This window comes from Anguilla anguilla, chromosome 2, assembly GCF_013347855.1.
Source record: "Anguilla anguilla isolate fAngAng1 chromosome 2, fAngAng1.pri, whole genome shotgun sequence".
In the NCBI taxonomy this organism is placed as follows: domain Eukaryota; kingdom Metazoa; phylum Chordata; class Actinopteri; order Anguilliformes; family Anguillidae; genus Anguilla; species Anguilla anguilla.
The window spans coordinates 14,767,874-14,788,399 of NC_049202.1; the positions used below are offsets into that span (position 1 = coordinate 14,767,874).

The window sequence follows — 20,526 nt, forward strand, 5'->3', positions numbered from 1 at the left end:
AAAAGTGGCAGCGTTATCTTCAATTTAAAAAAAAAGAAAAGAAAAAAAAAGTCATTTTCATTTTTTTTTTTTTTGCAAAATCATTAATGCAAAATTGTTTGGGGATCGCCGGGGTCCGTGCGGTTGCCGGAAAAAACAACAAGAAAGGAAGAAACATGGCTCGGTCCCGAGCTTGGTTTATTAGCTCTGATTAATTTCCCCTCCCGACAATGACCCTCCTCATCGGGGTGATTTATCAAGAGCGAACGGCCTCCCTGAACCCACGCGCTTATCTGAGCTCACAGCAGACTGTATCGGAGCAGGCCACTCTCTCCGGGGCGGCTGACCTCGGCCCCCGAAAAGCACTTACACCTGTTTACTGGCTGGCGCTCCCCCCCGTCCCCCCACCCTACCCCACCCCACCCCACAGATGGAGGTGAGTAACGAGCGGCGTTTGCGTGTGCGTGCGTCTCCCGCGGTCTAGAGACAAATCTGTTCCCGCGGAGGGAAGGCGTGACCCTACCCCGCCGCCCCCACACGCGAGGCTCCGCACACGGTAACCACGGAGGGCCGGGGAAACGTCCTGGAGAGAGAGAGAGAGGGAGGGAGGGAGGGAGGGAGGGAGGGAGGGGGAGAGAGAGAGAGAGAGAGAGAGAGAAAGGGAGAGGGAGGGAGAGAGAGAGAGAGAGAGAGAGAGAGAGAGAGAGTGGGAGAGAGGGAGAGAGGGAGGGAGAGAGAGATAGAGAGAGAGAGAGAGAGAGAGAGAGAGAGAGACAGAGAGAGATAGAGACAGAGAGAGAGAGAGAGAGAGAGAGAGAGAGAGAGAGAGAGAGAGAGAGAGGGAGAGAGAGACGCTCGACCGTGGGCCCGCTCTGACCCGTACACTCCATTAGGTGCTTCTGAGAGGAACATAAATCCAGGGAAAGTGCGAGGCTGGACGGACCGCGTGTCTGGAGATGTGCTCTGGCAGGTCACTAATTTTATGAGGGCCTGTTAGAACTGACCCCCCCACACCCCATGTTTATTTTTAAACAATTGCAGTCCAATTAGTCAAACACTCATAAAGCATTAATTATTTTGCAGAAAAAAAACCTTCTTTCCTACTGGGATTACACAAGTTGAAGTGAAAAATAGTAGATAATAGTTATTTGGAGAGAGAACAGGTCTTACTTCTTTGGAATGAGCCCTCCCTGCTCTCTAACAGAGATGCCACTTTTGGAAGAGAAGAGCTTTTGAAAACAGCCTCACCGTGCTTCAGAGCAACTTTAGACCAGTCCCTTGTAAGAGTACCCATTTGGGGAGGTCCTTTTTTGGAGCCCCTGTCTCCTTGGCTCTGATGCTGAAGTAAACAACCCTTTCAGTCACACCCCATCCTCCCACCCCCTCGCCCAGCCCCCCAGACTCCTGCTGGACGCATGCCCACTCGCACGCCAACGTCCACCCCAAACGGCGCATCAATCACGACCCGAACGCCGCCGCTGTCCCGGGAGACGTGCGTGCGGGAAAACACCGGGGGCGCCAACCATTCCACACCCAAACCTCAAGGCCTCGGACGCTCCGCCCCCCAGGCTCCCCTCGCCTTCGAGGCAGGCAGAGATGGATCGCCAGGAGGACACAGGCTCCAGTCCCAGCAAAACAACATCTCCTTGTGTGGGCCACACATGGACAGGAGGGAGGGTGGCAGGGTTGGGAGAGAAAGGGAGGGAGGGAGGAAGGGGGGGTGCGAGAAAGACCAAAAACACCAAGAGAGAACTTTCTCTGCCACCACAGACAATTTCTGGTGGTTGAGGTAAGTCTCCCCCAACAATGTGAAGCCCTTGGAGATCATGAGATGAAAGGCCCTAAAAAAATTAAATCTAGTATTATTTCAAAGTCAAATCAAACTTCATGTTCATTTACAGAATTGAAGAGCGGCCTTGGGGTCCTTCAGTGAAAAAGGATCAGAGGCCATTTTGTAGCTGGAGCCCCCATACAAACCTCAACACAAACACAAGGCTGACACACATCCCAATATTTTATCCGCATAAAGGAGCTCAGTAAAAAAAATACTGCCTGCAGCTACTTAACAGTGAAAGGCGGATCTGCCCTAGAGAAATAACTGACCTCACTCTTACTTCTGCAACTCTGAAATGTTCTTACTGAAATCTCAAATTGAGTTGAAATGGCAAAGCATGTTACGTACCGAAAGATGTCACAATAAATCTCAAAAAAAAAACATCAATTTCCATCGAAGGAGAAAGAAAAAATTGGGCAGCGGGAGACGTGATTAATAACTTGTTGAGCTAACACAGAAGGAGCAGTTCGGTACGTAAGTAGGTATAGAGACATCTTCCCCCAGAAGTTAATTGGTATGGACTGATTACTTGCCTCGCGAAGCCATCAACTGGCTGCCAGGGGTAGGCTCTAATTATGACTCGGCTATTTGCAATAAACCCGAAAGGGCTTGACTAACCTTTCCAACTCCGCACTACCTGAAATGTACTGCGGGGGGAGGGGACCAGCTGCACGTTACGGAAATGTTTTGACGGCCAACGCACTCCCACTTTTGTTTGTGAGAGTCTTTAATCACCGGATTAAGTTTTACAACAAAGGAAACACTATCGCGTTTCGTACAAGCTACGGTACAAAGTGGCTTCGAATCGGAAAATTAAAACCATGTTCTCGGTTAGATTAATATGTCAATTTAATAGTTTATGCGGCTGAATTATTCATTCGCTTTAAAAGGTCAGAGTGCCTGCCGCCCGTGCAGCCCTTTAAAAGAACAGACCATAAAGCAGACGCTACCGTACACACGGGGAATTGTAAAAACCAATGAGCAGTGTAGGCACGAAATGTCCGCTCCTCGCAATACAAGCGTCAGTACAACCAGCAGCAAGGAAATGAATGAAGTGGGTGCTTATCTATTTGTATACAAGTGGGTTTTTAAGAGGGAGAAAAACCACTGAATTCAACACAAAAGGTTAAAAGAAGGACAGAAAAAAAAAAACAATTTTCAGTGACATATCGCAAGAAAAACCAGCAAAGCGCTCAGGTGCTGGACATTTGCCAGGGTGTCGTTGTTGTCCGCCATTCCAGCTGAATTCCAACTGACATTCAGACCGATGGCTGTTATCTTCCCCCATTGTTTACTTTTGTTTTGAAGTCCATAACCTCCCTGCCCCTTTGTACTGATTGATGGGCCTCAAGGTTAACTCGACTTTCCTCTGCACAAGACACTCAGCCTTTAACGGGCTTTCAGTCCCCCGGGACCACACCACACGGAGAGCCTCCGCTCAACGTCCGCTAGCCCGTCTCTCTCCGCTAGCCCGTCTCTCTCCGCTAGCCCGTCTCTCTCCCCTAGCCCGTCTCTCTCCCCTAGCCCGTCTCTCCCCTAGCCCGTCTCTCTCCCCTAGCCCGACTCTCTCCCCTAGCCCGTCTCTCTCCGCTAGCCCGACTCTCTCCCCTAGCCCGTCTCTCCCCTAGCCCGTCTCTCTCCCCTAGCCCGTCTCTCTCCGCTAGCCCGTCTCTCTCCCCTAGCCCGTCTCTCTCCGCTAGCCCGTCTCTCTCCGCTAGCCCGTCTCTCTCCCCTAGCCCGACTCTCTCCCCTAGCCCGTCTCTCTCCCCTAGCCCGTCTCTCTCCGCTAGCCCGACTCTCTCCCCTAGCCCGTCTCTCTCCCCTAGCCCGTCTCTCTCCCCTAGCCCGTCTCTCTCCGCTAGCCCGTCTCTCTCCGCTAGCCCGACTCTCTCCCCTAGCCCGACTCTCTCCCCTAGCCCGTCTCTCTCCCCTAGCCCGACTCTCTCCCCTAGCCCGACTCTCTCCCCTAGCCCGTCTCTCTCCCCTAGCCCGTCTCTCTCCGCTAGCCCGTCTCTCTCCCCTAGCCCGTCTCTCTCCCCTAGCCCGTCTCTCTCCCCTAGCCCGTCTCTCTCCGCTAGCCCGTCTCTCTCCCCTAGCCCGACTCTCTCCCCTAGCCCGTCTCTCTCCCCTAGCCCGTCTCTCTCCGCTAGCCCGACTCTCTCCCCTAGCCCGTCTCTCTCCCCTAGCCCGTCTCTCTCCGCTAGCCCGTCTCTCTCCCCTAGCCCGACTCTCTCCCCTAGCCCGTCTCTCTCCCCTAGCCCGTCTCTCTCCCCTAGCCCGTCTCTCTCCGCTAGCCCGTCTCTCTCCCCTAGCCCGTCTCTCTCCGCTAGCCCGTCTCTCTCCCCTAGCCCGACTCTCTCCCCTAGCCCGTCTCTCTCCCCTAGCCCGTCTCTCTCCGCTAGCCCGACTCTCTCCCCTAGCCCGTCTCTCTCCCCTAGCCCGTCTCTCTCCGCTAGCCCGACTCTCTCCCCTAGCCCGACTCTCTCCCCTAGCCCGTCTCTCTCCCCTAGCCCGACTCTCTCCCCTAGCCCGTCTCTCTCCCCTAGCCCGTCTCTCTCCCCTAGCCCGTCTCTCTCCCCTAGCCCGTCTCTCTCCCCTAGCCCGTCTCTCTCCCCTAGCCCGACTCTCTCCCCTAGCCCGTCTCTCTCCCCTAGCCCGTCTCTCTCCCCTAGCCCGTCTCTCTCCGCTAGCCCGACTCTCTCCCCTAGCCCGTCTCTCTCCCCTAGCCCGACTCTCTCCCCTAGCCCGACTCTCTCCCCTAGCCCGTCTCTCTCCCCTAGCCCGTCTCTCTCCCCTAGCCCGTCTCTCTACCCTAGCCCGTCTCTCTCCCCTAGCCTCTCCCCTAGCCCGTCTCTCTCCCCTAGCCCGTCTCTCTCCCCTAGCCCGTCTCTCTCCGCTAGCCCGTCTCTCTCCCCTAGCCCGTCTCTCTCCCCTAGCCCGACTCTCTCCACTAGCCCGTCTCTCTCCCCTAGCCCGTCTCTCTCCCCTAGCCCGTCTCTCTCCCCTAGCCCGTCTCTCTCCCCTAGCCCGTCTCTCTCCCCTAGCCCGTCTCTCTCCCCTAGCCCGTCTCTCTCCTGGCCCGTCGGCAAGGCCGTGCCGATGTCTCCGCAGCTGCGCCGCACGGGGCAGTGTCCTTTTCAGTCGAAAGCTTTACAGCTCCAAGCCTCCTTTTTTTCCTAAAGTTTCTGTTGTTTTTATTTCAGCCTGTATCTTAATGTCCCCCCCCCCCTCCCCTCCCCTCCCCCCCCACAAACTACCAAAATGGATGTTTTTCCTACAGCACAGCGAGGCACATTTTCCTCCGAGCTTTTGTCTTTTGTTTAACCTCAGGTAAATCTTTCAGTGCGGAACCAAAACAAGAGGTCCGAGAGGGAGGGAAAACAGGAAGGTCAAGGTAGCAGGCGAAACGGGGCTACTGTACTAAAAATATCACATTACAGACCAGCGCCTGAGTCCATATCACAACCCCAGAGGAAGGCCGGGAGTCCGGTTAGAACTTTTCTGTGTGAATAACAACCCTGACCTTTGATCGAATAGCACAGGTCAGGCTTTTAATCGTGTATCCAAACATCGCTGTACTGTTCGACACATTGAACCGTTTGTTTTGACATCGGTGATTACAGCTTTATACTGAAACGACTCGACAGTTAACTACATTTAGTTAAGAAGCAATATTTGAAATAAAGACCATACATTACACACATTAGGGTTAGGGGACCCCAGGGTTAAAGTTAGAGTTAGGGGACCCCAGTAGGGAGGACTAGTACTATTAATTATAGGTTAGTTAAAGAGACCACCGCAGGTCCTACTGGACACCAGCTCTTAAATAAAATGTCCAAGTTTTCAAACACTTTAGTACTTTGAGCTTATTCCACCCACACACAGGCACACATACACACACGCATACACTCGGGCACACACGCACGCGCGCGCGCACACACACACACACACACACACACACACACACACACACACACACACACACATACACTCAGGCACACGCACACACACACGCTCAGTGCAGGCTGGGAGGTCCAAGATCTGCTCACCCACCTGATCCCAGGGAACGGCCAAACTCCGCAGCCAGAGGCCCAGAGACAGCTTCCTGAGGGTCCTCACAGGAAGGCCCATATGATTCAGAGCTTCCTGGTCTGTGTAAAAGGTGGCTCCATTCCCGCCATGCCCACACCGCCGCCCCCTCCCCCTCCCCCCACAGGACCCAGCCTCAGAAAGCCAGCTTCCCTACGTATTTTGGTTTACACTGAGAGCAGGCCAAGCAAAACAATGAATTGATAAAGTCCAGAAGAACAGACAGGGATTGTAACACAAAGGAAGCACACAAGTGTATCATGCTGCAGGAAAACACACACACACACACGCGATCACGCACACACGCAATCACACACACACACACACACACACAGTCACACAGCCACAGCTCTTGTTTTAGGCAAAGCGGTTTGTTTTGGCACAAAGGCCAAATGTCCAAACCCTGTCATGTCACAGATGTGCTCACCGCCTTGCCAATAATTCAACTGATGGAATGGGTCTCAACTTTGAACTGAGCGATATGATGTTTGGGGAACGTTGAACACACAAACACACAGACAGACAGACAGACAGACAGACATGCACGCACACACACACACACACACAAACACACAAACACACAGACAGACAGACAGACATGCACGCACACACACACAAATCCACACCACACACCATCCACACATCACAAACAGAGGGAGGTCGATCTCCTCCCGACCCCTACTGCTTACAGAATAAAAACAATCGTACGAACTTAAAAAATGACAGCTGCGAGAAAAAAAATACACAAGATGCAAAGCCTCCTAAAGAAAATATTTATTTTGAAGAGAAACGCAGAACGGAGCCGTTCCAAGTATGAAGGTCAGCTATCTGCCTGAGTTTTCGCTGAGGCCAAGTTTGTTTTATTCCTTGTAGAGACGCTGCTTGCCAACGGCTGCTCAGCGGTGAAGTTTCTCAGCTACGCCTCGCTTTTCAAGCCGACAGGAAAAACATTCGAGCGCAACCAAGCCAACGTTCAGAGGCTTGGCGCATGGCACGGCGCTGCAGCGGTTTACTGCCCAGAGGAGCGTCATGGAAACACTGCCTCCACCGCTGGCCCCAAGCCCCCACCTGCCCTCAGCCCCCCGCTGTACCCAGAGCAGGCACGCACCCACCCAATTACGCCTGCCACGATTACCCGTTATAGAAATGACCACCAGGGGGAGCGCCGCGACGTTAAGCCAGGGAGCTCGCACTCTCTCACAGACGTCATGTGACGAGGGTACTTTCTAACGGTTTAGTTAATAGTTTGAGGCGAGGTAACTGACCGAACTCTTTCAAATTGCATCAGCTCATTGTGACGGAACAGCTTAGCAGTTTAAGCGAGTGTGACCCAAAGTGGAGTTAAATAGTCGAGACCAAGGTGGGAGGGGAGGGGCGGGGCTTGGCCCAAAGAGCAACGAAACACTATCATCGCACTTTAGAGAGAAGAGGGGTGTCCGCAACCCCCCTCCCCGGCCTGCATGCCCCGCCCCCATCAGCGAGACTAATGCCCGGTGCTCCGGGGCACCGCCGGTAGCGCGCGGCTAATTAGCCAGGTGAGGGGCGCGCCGCCACGGCGTAAACGGAGGAGAGCGTTAGCGTACCGCTTTATTAGCGCATCCATCACCCCCCGAATGTAGCACGCATCTCAGGAGGCCCCGGAGCTGCGCGCGGCCGGGCGGTTACGAGTCCCCCCGCGCGCCGCCGCGGGCGACCCGGAGAGCCGCTCGCTCGGAGACCGCCGATACCGCACGTGTGCTCGCTCGACCCGGCCGAGGGCCTCTCTGATCCGGCCCAGGGAGAGAGAGAGAGGGAGAGGAGAGAGAGGAGGAGAGAGAGAGAGAGAAAGAGAGAGAGAGAGAAAGAGAGGGGGAGAGAGAAAGAGAGAGAGAGAGAGAGAGAGAGAGAGAAGGAAGGGGAGAAACAGGGAGAGAGAGAGAGAGAGGAGGGGAGAGAGAGAGAGAGGAGAAGAGAGAGAGAGAGAGAGAGAGTGGGGGGGGAAGAGAGGGAAAGAGAGAGAGGGCAGGGGAGAGAAGGAGAGGGAGGGGGCGAGAGAGGGAGAGAGAGAGAGAGAGAGAGGGCAGGGGAGAGGGAGAGGGAGGGGGCGAGAGAGGGAGAGAGAGAGAGAGAGAGAGGGCAGGGGAGAGGGAGAGGGAGGGGGTGAGAGAGGGAGAGAGAGAGAGAGAGAGAGAGAGGGCAGGGGAGAGAGGGAGAGGGAGGGGGCGAGAGAGGGAGAGGGTGATACCCCTGAAAACAGTTTCCTAGTACATCTTATCCAGGCTGATATAGTGGAAAGAGAGAGCGAGAGAAAGGGAGGGGGAGAGAAAAACCTACAAATTTTCAGTGAGCATTCCTCTCAAAATACTTTCCTGTGAGTTGCTCTCCCCCTCCCTAACACACTGGGACTAAACCACACCCTGTCAGCTCCATCACATTACCTCACCGGCGACGGGACCACGCCCATCTTACCCACCCCGGCAATTTCAGCGGCCCTCCCCTCTAATCACACTGGGGTGGCGCCCCCTCGTATGTCAGCACCCCGCGCCGGACTCCGACGTCGAAGCCGCCGCCGCGCGCTCGCCACTCACTCCCAATAAAAAGCGGGCGGAGCACAATAACAAGGCGGGAACGTCGCCGGAGCAGCGCCAGGCCGTTAGCGCAGTAAATAACATGCGCGGGGGGCGCGCCGTATCTCCGGCAACATGACAACCCTTTTAACACCTGACAGACCCCCCCCCCCCCCCCCCCGTTAACGGTACTCTCCCTCCGACGCTCGTGACAGGTAAAATACGGCGCCCGTCCCCGTCCAACTTTTCACGGGATGTCGCCCCGCGCCACCGCCGAGGGTTGGCACGGCGACCACTAAATCACCCCCCCCCCCCCACCCCCCACTTATCGGTGGGCGGGAGACAGCTTTAGAATCCGTCACCGTTCCCTTTTACAGTGCGGCCGAAACAAGGTGAAGAATTACAGCGGCGTTGCTGTATATGGCCTCGCGGATTAGCAGTGGAATAAAAGTGCTGATCACCAACGGAAAGGGGGGGGGGGGGGGGGACCGCTATTCATCACTCTGGCGCGGGATCAAACTCAGGCGCGGCTCAAACGCGTAACTTGAGTTATTGTGGCGTCGGGCGCTGGTGGCACTTATATTGATACCGCTGCCTCCGTAAATTGATTAGTAAGGGATAAGGCTCAGGAGTACCGCAACATGATAAACAGATAAGAGCAACACTTATGTCCGGGGAAATTTTTTTTCTCTCTTTTGTTTGTCCCTTTCAAAAAAGGTAATTTTTACCCCGCGCAACCGCAATATATTTTCATTCTTGCAGAACACCCTTCCGAACATGATTAAATGCACAACAGAGAACGCAAAGAGGTACGAGCTGGAATGCTCGTCTTGACCACTAACATTTATTCTGCTGGCAGTGCACTCTTACAAGTGGGGAGGAGACCAGAAGGAAATGGTTTGTTTGTGTGTGTGTGTGTGTGTGTGCGTGTTTGCGCGCACATGTGTTACTCCCACAGTGTACCATAAAAGGTTTCAAAGCTTCTATTGTACTATAGTAATTATATGTAATAATAATATATATATATATATATATATAGTATCAATTTATATATATATTCTTTAAAAAATATGTATATTATATATAATTACAAAAAATTCCATTAACTCTTGACACAAAAATTTGTTCAGGAAACCACAGAATGCCCAACTGACACCACCTGACAAGCCTTGGTCCCTTGGGGGTGAACAATGGAAAGAGAAATGACTCATGGGATTGTATCGCTGTTATAAACAAGACTGCCTGAAGGGCTTGAGTGAATTCTGATTTCTGTGCATTTAAAAGATACTTTTCACTTCATTTTGACCCATGACCTATACAACAAGAATATATATTTTGGCTTTGTCCACTGGGCTTCTTTTTTTTTTTTAAGTTTAAAATTATTATTTTTTTTTTTGCTTTAGTAATTAACAGAACTAGACAGTGACCCCCATTTCACCTTGTAAGGTCAAAAGGTCATGTGTCTCCCCCCCCCCCCCTCAATACGAAAGCCTTGTCTTGGCTTTTCAGGTTTTACGACCTCTGACAGAAAGCCTTCACAAACAGGCCACTCCCACGACACTTTCCGAACACACACCATTCATAACGAATCCCAAAATCACCTCTAGGCTGCAAATCGAAATAACGTTCTTAGTAATGTGGCCAGACAAAGGCGGCAAAAGCTATTTTTCGCTCAGTCCAGCAAAAATGCGATCTGCGTGGAGCTTAGGTGACTGAGTCCATTCTAATCTAAAGCCGTTCTCGAAGCCCGAGGGGGAACGTTTGCGGTGTTTCGCTCCCTTTCTTGCTTGTCTAAGCCGCTTGGCCGAACACAAGTCTGCAGGACTCTTGTGCCACCAGGGACGTCAGTACACCTCGGTCTGTATCGCTCTCGGTGACCCGAAGGCAAAATTGACAGACATTCATAATAGCATTCAAACGCACTGCCATGTGTGTTAGTTGTGGTTGTCTCCCCCCCACCCCCCCCCCCACCTCCTCCTCAGATTACCCAAGAACAACAATTAGTTTCTGCAAAGGCCATGACTGAAATAATGACTAGCCTGGCCGCTTAGCCTCGTGCTAATTTGTTGTTTTCACAATTAATTAATCACATATTTACTCTACATCCTATTTTATTTATTTATTTTTTTTTTACCCCGGGCGGCGAATGCGAGGGAGCTCGTTGCGTGAAACGCACATGTTGGAGGGACGGCCTCCTCCTCCTCCTCCTCCTCCTCCGTCGTTCGTCGCGGCCTTTATCGGAACGCATGATCGGTCCACCTCCTGTGTGGAGCTGCTTATTAGCCAGTCCTGACCCACTGTGCGAGACCCATCACGCTTCAGAAAGCCCGTGCCCCCGTAGTCAACTGGAAACCTTCCGCAACACACTCCAAATCCTCCCCCCCCCCCCCCCCCCCTTCCCCTCCCTCCCCCTCCCTCCCCGCGCCCCCCTGTCATCCCGCAAACACATGATTTCCCCCTGCCCCGTGTCTGGAGGTCATTCACTTCCCTCTCTGCGCAACTGCACGCTGGGGGCCCCTCTTGGAAATCAAACACGCTTTTTTTTTCTCTTTTTTTTTTTAAAAAAGGGGGGAAAAAAGGAAAATTCCACAGAGACGTGACTTCATTATGCAGCACTTACCAATTAAAAAAACACTGTTTGCCAGCCCACTGCAAAAGAAAATTATCTCCCCGTTTCAAAAATAAATAAAAAATGCACAAGTGACCCCGGTGAACTTCAGAGCAAGGAGGGGGATGGTGGTGGAGGGAATGTGGTGGGGGGTGGGGGGGGGGCAGGCATAAGGGGGTGTGAGGATGTCTTACAAGCCATTGTCAAGACAGGGGTGTAGGCGGTACATGCCTCCTGAAGAGAAGGAGCTGAACCTTACGAAGGTTTATTGTGGTGGAGCCAGGGAAGCGGGGTGTTTTTTATAGGAAGCAGGGAACCCGATATGGCATAAAACATCTTCTTTTAGCCAAATTAACTGGCAAAGTAATGGAAAAAAATATGGCAGGCGGGTCAGGAGTGGGGAGGGGGGGTGGAGAGCGGGTGGAGGGGAGGGTGGGGGTTGGGAGTTGGGGGTAGGGAGCGGAAGGTGATGGGAAGGGACGGGGACCCGCAATCTCCGGGCGGAAAATTAACAGTTCCACGCGGCGCACTTTGTCCGCCAGACATTAAATGCGCGAAACACATGAATTACGGCGGCTGGGCGAGTGGAATTAACTCTATATATCAAGCGGAGTCTAAATAGTTCAGGGTTTCTGGGTCTGCTGAAATGGGGGGGGGGGAGGGGGGGGGGGTGTACCGCTAGCGTGCGTAAGGCAAGAGGCCGAGGAGGTGGGGGGGGGGGGGAGGGAGGAGGAAAAAAAAAAAGTAACTCAACATTTCTATCTCCTCTCATTAAAGTTAACCACTTATCCCTCTCCGGGCACATAAAGCTGTCATCCCAGCCAGTGATTTATACCGCCCTTGCCTAGCTCCTGTCCTAACTATTGCATGCCTCCAATTAATTTTTTTTTTGTTGCTCTCCATCCCTCCTCTGTAAATGTAATGAGATTGCGGCACTCAAAACTGCTGACTCCGGCTAATGCGCAATTCTCAGATAATACAAATGCTGGCCTCAAATGTGGAAAAATAATAAAATAAAATAAAATATCCCAACAACAAAAAAACCCCATAGTTAATGAGGCTATATTGAATAAAGCCTGTTGTGTCACTAACGTTATTAATATAATTAATCACACCAGATTTCACATAATCTTGCCTCACGGCACTTAGAAGACAGGGAATAGGCGTGCAAAGACATCCACAATGTATATTAATTAATGCCAGTACTATGCTGAATCCTTGAACGCCACTTAAGCTAACTGCTGACGAAAGCTTACCTGAACTTTCCTGAGAGAACAGCTTTTCAATATTACCGAATAAAAGTTATTTAGTAAAAAAGAAAGAAATAAATAATACTAATAATTTTTAATTTTTTTTTAACTTTGCTTAGGAATTAAGCCTAGCGGGAAATGCTGCGGTGTATTTGCTATACAGTGACCACAGCCAACGACTATAGATGGAGGAGGCCGATAGGAGTCGCGCCGGCGGTAATTGCATTCCAGTTCAGAAAGAATGCCTTTAACCGCCAACAAAGGTCAAAGATATAGGTTAATTGAGTGGAGTTTTAATTAGTGTATGTTTATAACCTTCTGAGGGCAATCTGCAGATTGGAGGTGCAGCGGGGCTTACAAAAAAAAAAAGAAAGGAAAGAAAGAAAGAAAGAAAAGAATTACACACCCCATAAATTGTGCTCTTGCTTATTACTCATCCCTCAGAAAGCAGAGTTTGTTCTGTTATCGGAGAGAGGGAGAGAGAGAGGCCCCTCACGGCCAAGCACGAGGGCCCAGGTGTGGATTTGCTCTGGCGGTAAAACGGACGCCCCGGCCCTGCTCAAACGCAGCTGCCAGGTAGGGGTCCGCAAGGCCTTTATCACCCTTATAAACCATCCCAGACAATTTACTCCGTGGCAAGTCTTCAGCGAGACGAGGGGAAAACACACCCAATTTAATCTGAGTAACAGCGCGCTGTGATAGGCGCGCGGTGCGGCGGTAAGGCCTGTCAGGCACGGTTAACAGCGCCTCATTAAAAGGCCCCTACAGCGGGTCCGTTTGAACCCGGTCCTTCCCAGCCCGTCCGTCTCGCAGGAGAGAGCGGGAAAGCATTCTCAGGACGAGCGGAAGAAACGGAAAATTTTTCGTATCAATCTGCCCCACCCCCACCCCACCCCTTTAAGCAGAAGGGTGAGCTTACTGAATGGCGGTTAGCGCCGGTGACACGCTTACGTGCGGAACAATGGCCGCAACGGTCTGAGTCACCGAAGAGAATGAACAAAGCGTGACGCTGCCTCTCCTGTTCCGAGAAACCTGAAGTTACACTACATTCCAACTTCTGAGACTGCTCCAGGCGTCAGGTAAGGAAAAGAGTCGGGGGGGGGGGGGGGGGGTGTGATGTCACTAGGGATGCTGTGCCCATTGGTCCCATAGCCTGTTCACATCTCCACATGCTGTACTGACTGCGTTGTGGCGGGAGCCATTTCTTAAACCTCATAAGACCTGCATGCGCACAATTCATCCCACTTCAGGAAACCCACGTTTCCAACTGCTGTCTCTGTGCAGATGTTCCCTGCAAGCCTTGATGACTGACTGATGCCTCTCACATAAGATTTCCCCTCAGAAAGCATGAGGCAAACAAAGCTTCGTTGGCCGCTTCTGCTGGTTTATTAGGGCGTTGTGTGTGGATTTTGGGTCTACAGGGTAAAGGGGGGTGGGGGTGGTGCAGCTGAAGTGATGCATGTCAAATTAGGAGCGAAAATAAAACCATTGCTACTGGGACTCATTAGAGCTGAGGAACAGAGACTCTGGGAATATTTGCTTTATATTTCTGTTTTTATTTCACAAGGAAAGAAAATACATTACTACCACATGACCTCACCCATTCAGAGTTCCTGTCTGAACCACAAGTTACTTTTTATTCAAAATCTTTACAGAGAAACTAAATCTTCAAAAACAAACCCACCCATCCACCCGCCCACCTACACACACACCATATTAATGAGACTGCAAGAATACATGCAAACGCAATGTCCAACTTCACACTTTTGAAAAGGACTAATGTCGGAAGCAAAAAAAAGTACATGCAAGGTAGCGGCGTAGCAGAGCGAAAACAGAAAAATATCCGTCCGGCTACACGGGTGACATTTTGAGAGAGGAACAGCTGTTCTCTTCGGGACCGCTCACCCTTCCCTGCCCAATGACACGCGGTCGTTCTGTTGCCGCTCTCCCGCCGCACAAAGGAGAGCGCGGGGGCAGATGTGAGATTTACAGCCGGCCATTCCGCCCGGCGCGCTGAGAGATTCCTCCTCCAAGAGAAGACATCTGCCGCTTTTATTGATCTCCGGGGTTAATGCGACTAATCTGGCCCGCGGCGTCGGGCCCTGCCGCTCCGCCGATCGCTTCGCTTCCAGGGGGGCGTCGCGTGCGTCCCCCTTTGCTCTCCCCTTCCGAAGACGACGACGACGACGACGAAGAGCGCCCCGCGTTTTCCTTCCGGCGTACCTGCGCGCTTTCCCCTCCGCCGCGCTACGCGTCCCGCCCATCGCCCCGGCCTCCCGCTCCCCCGCTTCAGATCATTTCAAAGGGAGCGGCAGATCAAAGCTCGCCGGCCCCTTTGAAAATGGACGGGCGAGGCGTGTTTGACTAATCATTTATTTAAAAACCGATCGCCGTGCGTTTTCGCACCATTCTTTTGCGCCATTTTGACACACCGAGGATAGGCTATAAGCTTGTGGTCAGATGGGTAGGGAAGGGCCAGAGAGCGTGTATTGACCTTCCACAGGCTACAATACAGGCAGAAGCGTGCCGTGGTACCCACACAGCCACACAGTGTTTAATGTGCATGCATTTGAATATTAAAAGAACCTATCACTCAAATGTAATTGCCTTCGAAACCTTTGGAGATCCTAAAGATACTGTATATAGCCATCCAAGAACATCATACAAAAACTAGGGCCTTAAACAAATACCTAAATCGTGTTTAAATATTCTTTTAAAAAGCCTACCTAACTCTTATAATCCAGGAAACAAATATTCAGTTTTCTCTTCAGTGCAGATGCATAGTTTCCTATTATAGTCTTCTGCCTCAGCATACAGTTAATGCCACACATCTGGTAGCATTTGTGTCAATAATAGGCCTAGATTTTAAAGGAGTACCATGGTGATTTTCACACTTTCTCGGTTTTATGTGCTATTTGCACAAGAGGCATTGAAGAAACACAATGAGCAAAGTATTAAATATGTCCGTTCTGTATTTTTGGAGAAATATGCATTTTAAATTCATCGTCCTATTTTCAACCGGTTGAGAAAGTTGTCATTTTGCTACGTCACTAATACAGTAACTACTCCCATTTCCACGCCCCGTAAAGAAATCTGACAGCACACACCGTCCTGCTGTTCAGACAATGCAAATATTTGACTAACGTTAGGTTCACTTATATTAGAGTGGCTTTAGATTATTTCTGGTTATATTCATTTAGCTAGCTAGCTAACGTTAGCTAGCTAGGAGGTTTGCTTTCATAAGACAATGTTATCGATAACGTTAGCTTGCTAGTTTGCTTTTATGAGGACGTTATAGTTGTGCTTTTATCATAACTTGGCTAGCTAGATATCAAAAATTATAATTGGATATAAGTCAACGTCCTTACCTTAGCTATCTACCGATACTTGATATACTAGCCCTACTAAGCTAGCTAGCTTGTGAAAATTCAGTCTCCCAAAGAGAGCGCATATCATGGGGGTAGCTATGGAAACGGGACACGGTCTGTCAATCATAGCTAACGGACAGTTCTCATTACCACGCCCAGACGGTTCGGGTGAATTTTTATCGTGGGAAATTTAGGCTTAGAAAAATACGTTTTAAAGTGCATTGAAATGACTGAAGAATTAAAAAATTATGCACATTTGTTTTGTTGTTGCCTGAAGACAACTGGGAAGTGTCACGTTCAACCACCATGGTACTCCTTTAAGACTCAAGGCCCACAGAGTAGAAAATCATAGAATATGAAGTGATTAAAAATGCATTTAAGCCAACTGAGTTTATTTAGTTTATTTATCTGGGAAAATGATAAGGCCAAAAAAATGCAATTCTTAGAACTGTATGCTTGTCCTTGCACCAATGACATGCATTTGTCTAAGCCGTCCAAACCCATTTGTTTCTGCATTCAGACTGTAAACATTTTTTTTTTAAACTCACAACTATAACAGGAAAGAAACCTTTCACTATTCAATATTTTCCCATTTTAAATGTATTTACAATTTTATTTTATTGAAGCTAACAGAACAAAAAACAAGCAGCCTTGGTCTTCAAGCATTTTCTTTGTACAGAGTGAAATGTCCAAAAATTGCTTAGAATTGTCAAAAGTGCCTAAGAATACAAAAAGTGCCCTTGCAGACCCACATTTGGGTGAGCAAAATGAAAGCTAAACAGGTCTTCTTCAAACAGCACAAGAACATGAAAGCACCTGGCACCTGCTTACACAAGTACAGATGGGATTGCCAGGTGTCCAAAGTCAACAGCAGGACAGCAGTTTAAGGCACAGATAAAGATAAAAGAATGATTCAGAGAACCACCTGGCATCCCGTTCAAAGGGCACAGTCACACCTCTTGTCCGACAACTGAGCTAAACCAAACCACCGCAATTCGCTGTGGCATCTTCTCACAGCCAAACCGGCTCATGCCACTTAGGCTACTGTATGTAGGAAGGCGGCAGAAGTGGAGCTTTAACCGAATATCCTTGATTGGCAACCGTCACCTAGTAACGACGCGCTACAAATACAATACCCTGGTAATGACAACTTACGTGACAAAGAAGAAACACCCCTTGCATTTCAGCTCCATTGTTGCTGGATTCACCATTCATCAGGTTCTTGGCAACGATATGTCATTCGGTTTTACTTGAGTCTGAGGGCATGCAACACATGAAGCTCGATGCCACAAAACGAGCTCTCCTCTTCATTACAAAGTGGCATCGTGTTGCACGTGCTTAAATGACAAATGCTTACATTTCATCACGCATGCTTAGGTCAGTCCAACTTGGCAAAGGGGGAAAAAAATGCACATGTCCGTCGCTACGTAATGCTAATGTCAGAGGCAGGACGTTAAACAAGAAATACGAGTGCGATATCAACACGGCCCAGACTACCTATGTTTTTTTCCTCCAGTGCCAAGCGTGATTAGTGGAATGCAGTGCCATATGCCCTCTTTGTTTTTCTTTCCACAGCAGAATTATCATGAAAATCACACACACACGCCCTTCAGATGTTTGCCGAAATGCCCGAGTCCAAGACGAGGGGGGGGGGTGACCATGGTGGTGAAGTTCAGCGGAACACTCTTCGACCTACATTAGTACCTAGACTTCAGGATCTGAGCCATTTTCCCCCACTTCCTGTCCGTCAAGCGATTCCATCTGCCAGGTTTGCGTGGGCTGTGAGAAACTCGCGAGCGCGGGATTGGCCCAGTGAGGTGGAGGCCTTCATTGTCAGCAGGCCAAGCTGTGGGGGGGTGGGGGTGTCTACAGGGGAGGGGGCCCCTCGAGGGCGGGGGGGTTGGGTTGTGTAAATGAGAGCTTTTCTCCCCATCCCTTCAAGAACCCCTGCGCCACAGAAGTGAATACTCCCCTGACTTAAAGTCAGTATAATGGAAGAAAAGTGGGCCACGGCAGAATTAGCAGTCGTACTACAGACAGACTTCCGATGAGCCGCTACTGTGTATAAGACAGATCGTCCGTTTCTTCCACTCCAGGTATTTCACATTTTCATTAAATCTACATTAAAATTTTCATTTGCACCGTCAGAAGTGGGGGGTATAGCTGACCATAGTGAATGTAAATATCTTTGCTATATTTTGATGATATGCCAGTTTCTGAATTCAACAACGAAAAAGAAAATTCTATTTTGTGATCACGCTGCAATTTTCTAATCATGTTCTTCAAATATGGTGGCATAATACATCTATGTAGGCTATGTAAATGCAAGTGCGCATATGTAATTATAATCATAGTTCACATATACACATTACTTGTGTATAAGTGTATATACGGTGCTCTCCAAAATTCTGCAAATCTTGATAACGGTGAGCAAAGAAGGCTGTAAAAAAATAATAAACAATACAGATAATGCACAAAAAGAGAAATTATAAACTATTCTTTCACAGTGTTACAATTAGCCTACTTCGAATAAATAAATAAATAATTTTATTGGATGGCCACCAGTACTGAATGTTGCCCAATGTCACAAACCACAATAAAAAATGACCTAACAGTGTCATCGTTTGCAAAGGGAGGGTGTACAAAGTACTGAAAACAGGAGAGAGAAATAAATAGGCCTATATAGGCTACACAAACGCATGCACACTCAAACACACACACACACGCTCTTTCCTCCAGCCGGTCGGTGGGTCAGCTCAGTGTCGAGGCCTCTCTCTGGCGCTCTCCGCGGACGTTCGTTTTGGCACGGCGAGGTTAATTACCACGGCACACCCTGGCTGACAGGTGAGCGGGTTCTACGGAAACGCGGCGTGGACCGAGATCAGAGCGCTCGGCGGTGGCACTGCCCGTTCCACAAGCGGGCATTATTACCGAAAATAGTTACACCGCCGGTGCATTAAGGGGACCGCAGTCATTTACAAAGACTGGCGGCTGGACTGACCGATCCACCCGACAGTTCACAGTAAGAGATGAGGGCACTGACAGTTCACAGTAAGAGATGAGGGCACTGACAGTCCACAGTAAGAGATGAGGGCACCGACAGTCCACAGTAAGAGATAAGGGCACCGACAGTCCACGGTGAGTGATGAGGGCACCGACAGTTCACAGTAAGAGATGAGGGCACCGACAGTCCACAGTAAGAGATGAGGGCACCGACAGTCCACAGTAAGAGATGAGGGCACTGACAGTCCACAGTAAGAGATGAGGGCACTGACAGTCCACAGTAAGAGATGAGGGCACTGACAGTCCACAGTAAGAGATGAGGGCACCGACAGTCCACGGTAAGAGATGAGGGCACTGACAGTCCACAGTAAGAGATGAGGGCACTGACAGTCCACAGTAAGAGATGAGGGCACCGACAGTCCACGGTAAGAGATGAGGGCACCGACAGTTCACAGTAAGAGATGAGGGCACTGACAGTCCACAGTAAGAGATGAGGGTACCGACAGTCCACAGTAAGAGATGAGGGTACCGACAGTCCACAGTAAGAGATAAGGGCACCGACAGTCCACGGTAAGAGATGAGGGCACTGACAGTCCACAGTAAGAGATGAGGGCACTGACAGTCCACAGTAAGAGATGAGGGCACCGACAGTTCACAGTAAGAGATGAGGGCACCGACAGTTCACAGTAAGAGATGAGGGCACTGACAGTCCACAGTAAGAGATGAGGGCACTGACAGTCCACAGTAAGAGATGAGGGCACTGACAGTTCACAGTAAGAGATGAGGGCACCGACAGTCCACAGTAAGAGATGAGGGCACTGACAGTCCACAGTAAGAGATGAGGGCACCGACAGTCCACGGTAAGAGATGAGGGCACTGACAGTTCACAGTAAGAGATGAGGGCACTGACAGTCCACAGTAAGAGATGAGGGCACCGACAGTTCACAGTAAGAGATGAGGGCACCGACAGTCCACGGTGAGAGATGAGGACATTTTGCAGGCACGGATATGGATTGCAAAGCCCCTGTTCGCATACACCACCATCCCCCACCACCACCACCCACTCCCAACAACCACCACCCCCACCCCCACTCCCCAATTCCTTATTTTGTTCTGCTCGTTGCAGGGGACCAACTCAGTGACATTTATCCATATTTCATGAAGTGATTTCTGTAAGCACAACCGAACAAACAAATCAATTTCCCAGCAGTAGATTGCTTAAGAGAAACAATAATGACCTGTGGGATGGGGCTCAGAAGCTGTGAGAATTAATTGCAGTTGGAGTACCTGCCTCTGGGTCAGACCGAGCTAGCAGCAACTCTAAACAACATATTCAGCTTTTGCAGGCTGGACTTAAATGCGTAGTAAGGATAACGCTACGAAAAAAAAGGTTATGAAAATACTGAATGAACAAAAACATTCAAAGGTAAAAAAGCATTTTATGAACGATTACGTCACCAAATCCTGATACGGGGAGAATGTGGAAGTCATGCCGAGGACCGGCCTTCAACCACGCTCTCTGAAATGAGGAATCCAAAAAGCAGACCTCTGAAAAGGTCACAGCAGAGCCACGTTCTGCCTATAGCTCTGTGACTTACTCTGCGCCTCACAGACCCCCCCAAATCAAGGAGAGACACATTGAGAGAGATGGGTCGTGCATAGCCTACACTGAAGCAACAAACTTGGCCCAAATCTCTGCTCCTGGTTTCAAAGATTCTAAAATGAACACACACAATATAAAATGGGAACAATTATTCACTGCTGCCAAAAATCCCCTCAGAGGTCAAAAGTGTTGCGAGTGATAAAGGACTAAAAGCGCGCCAAATATCCCACACTCCATTCCAATCCG

General features: G+C 50.1%; 1 protein-coding gene across 3 annotated transcripts in view; it reads right to left on the minus strand.

Annotated features, from left to right (window-relative positions):
• LOC118221097 (C-terminal-binding protein 2) overlaps positions 1 to 20,526 on the minus strand; it is a 100,215-nt gene that overhangs the window by 60,384 nt on the left and 19,305 nt on the right. Inside the window, exon 1 of one of the 3 annotated variants that reach the window (XM_035405796.1) lies at positions 5,867 to 5,991. The exons of the other annotated variants lie outside the window; for them this stretch is intronic. The gene's annotated coding sequence lies outside the window, so the exon portion shown is untranslated. Of the gene's footprint in view, positions 1 to 5,866; positions 5,992 to 20,526 lie in introns of those variants that run through there. 3 annotated transcript variants of the gene reach the window in all.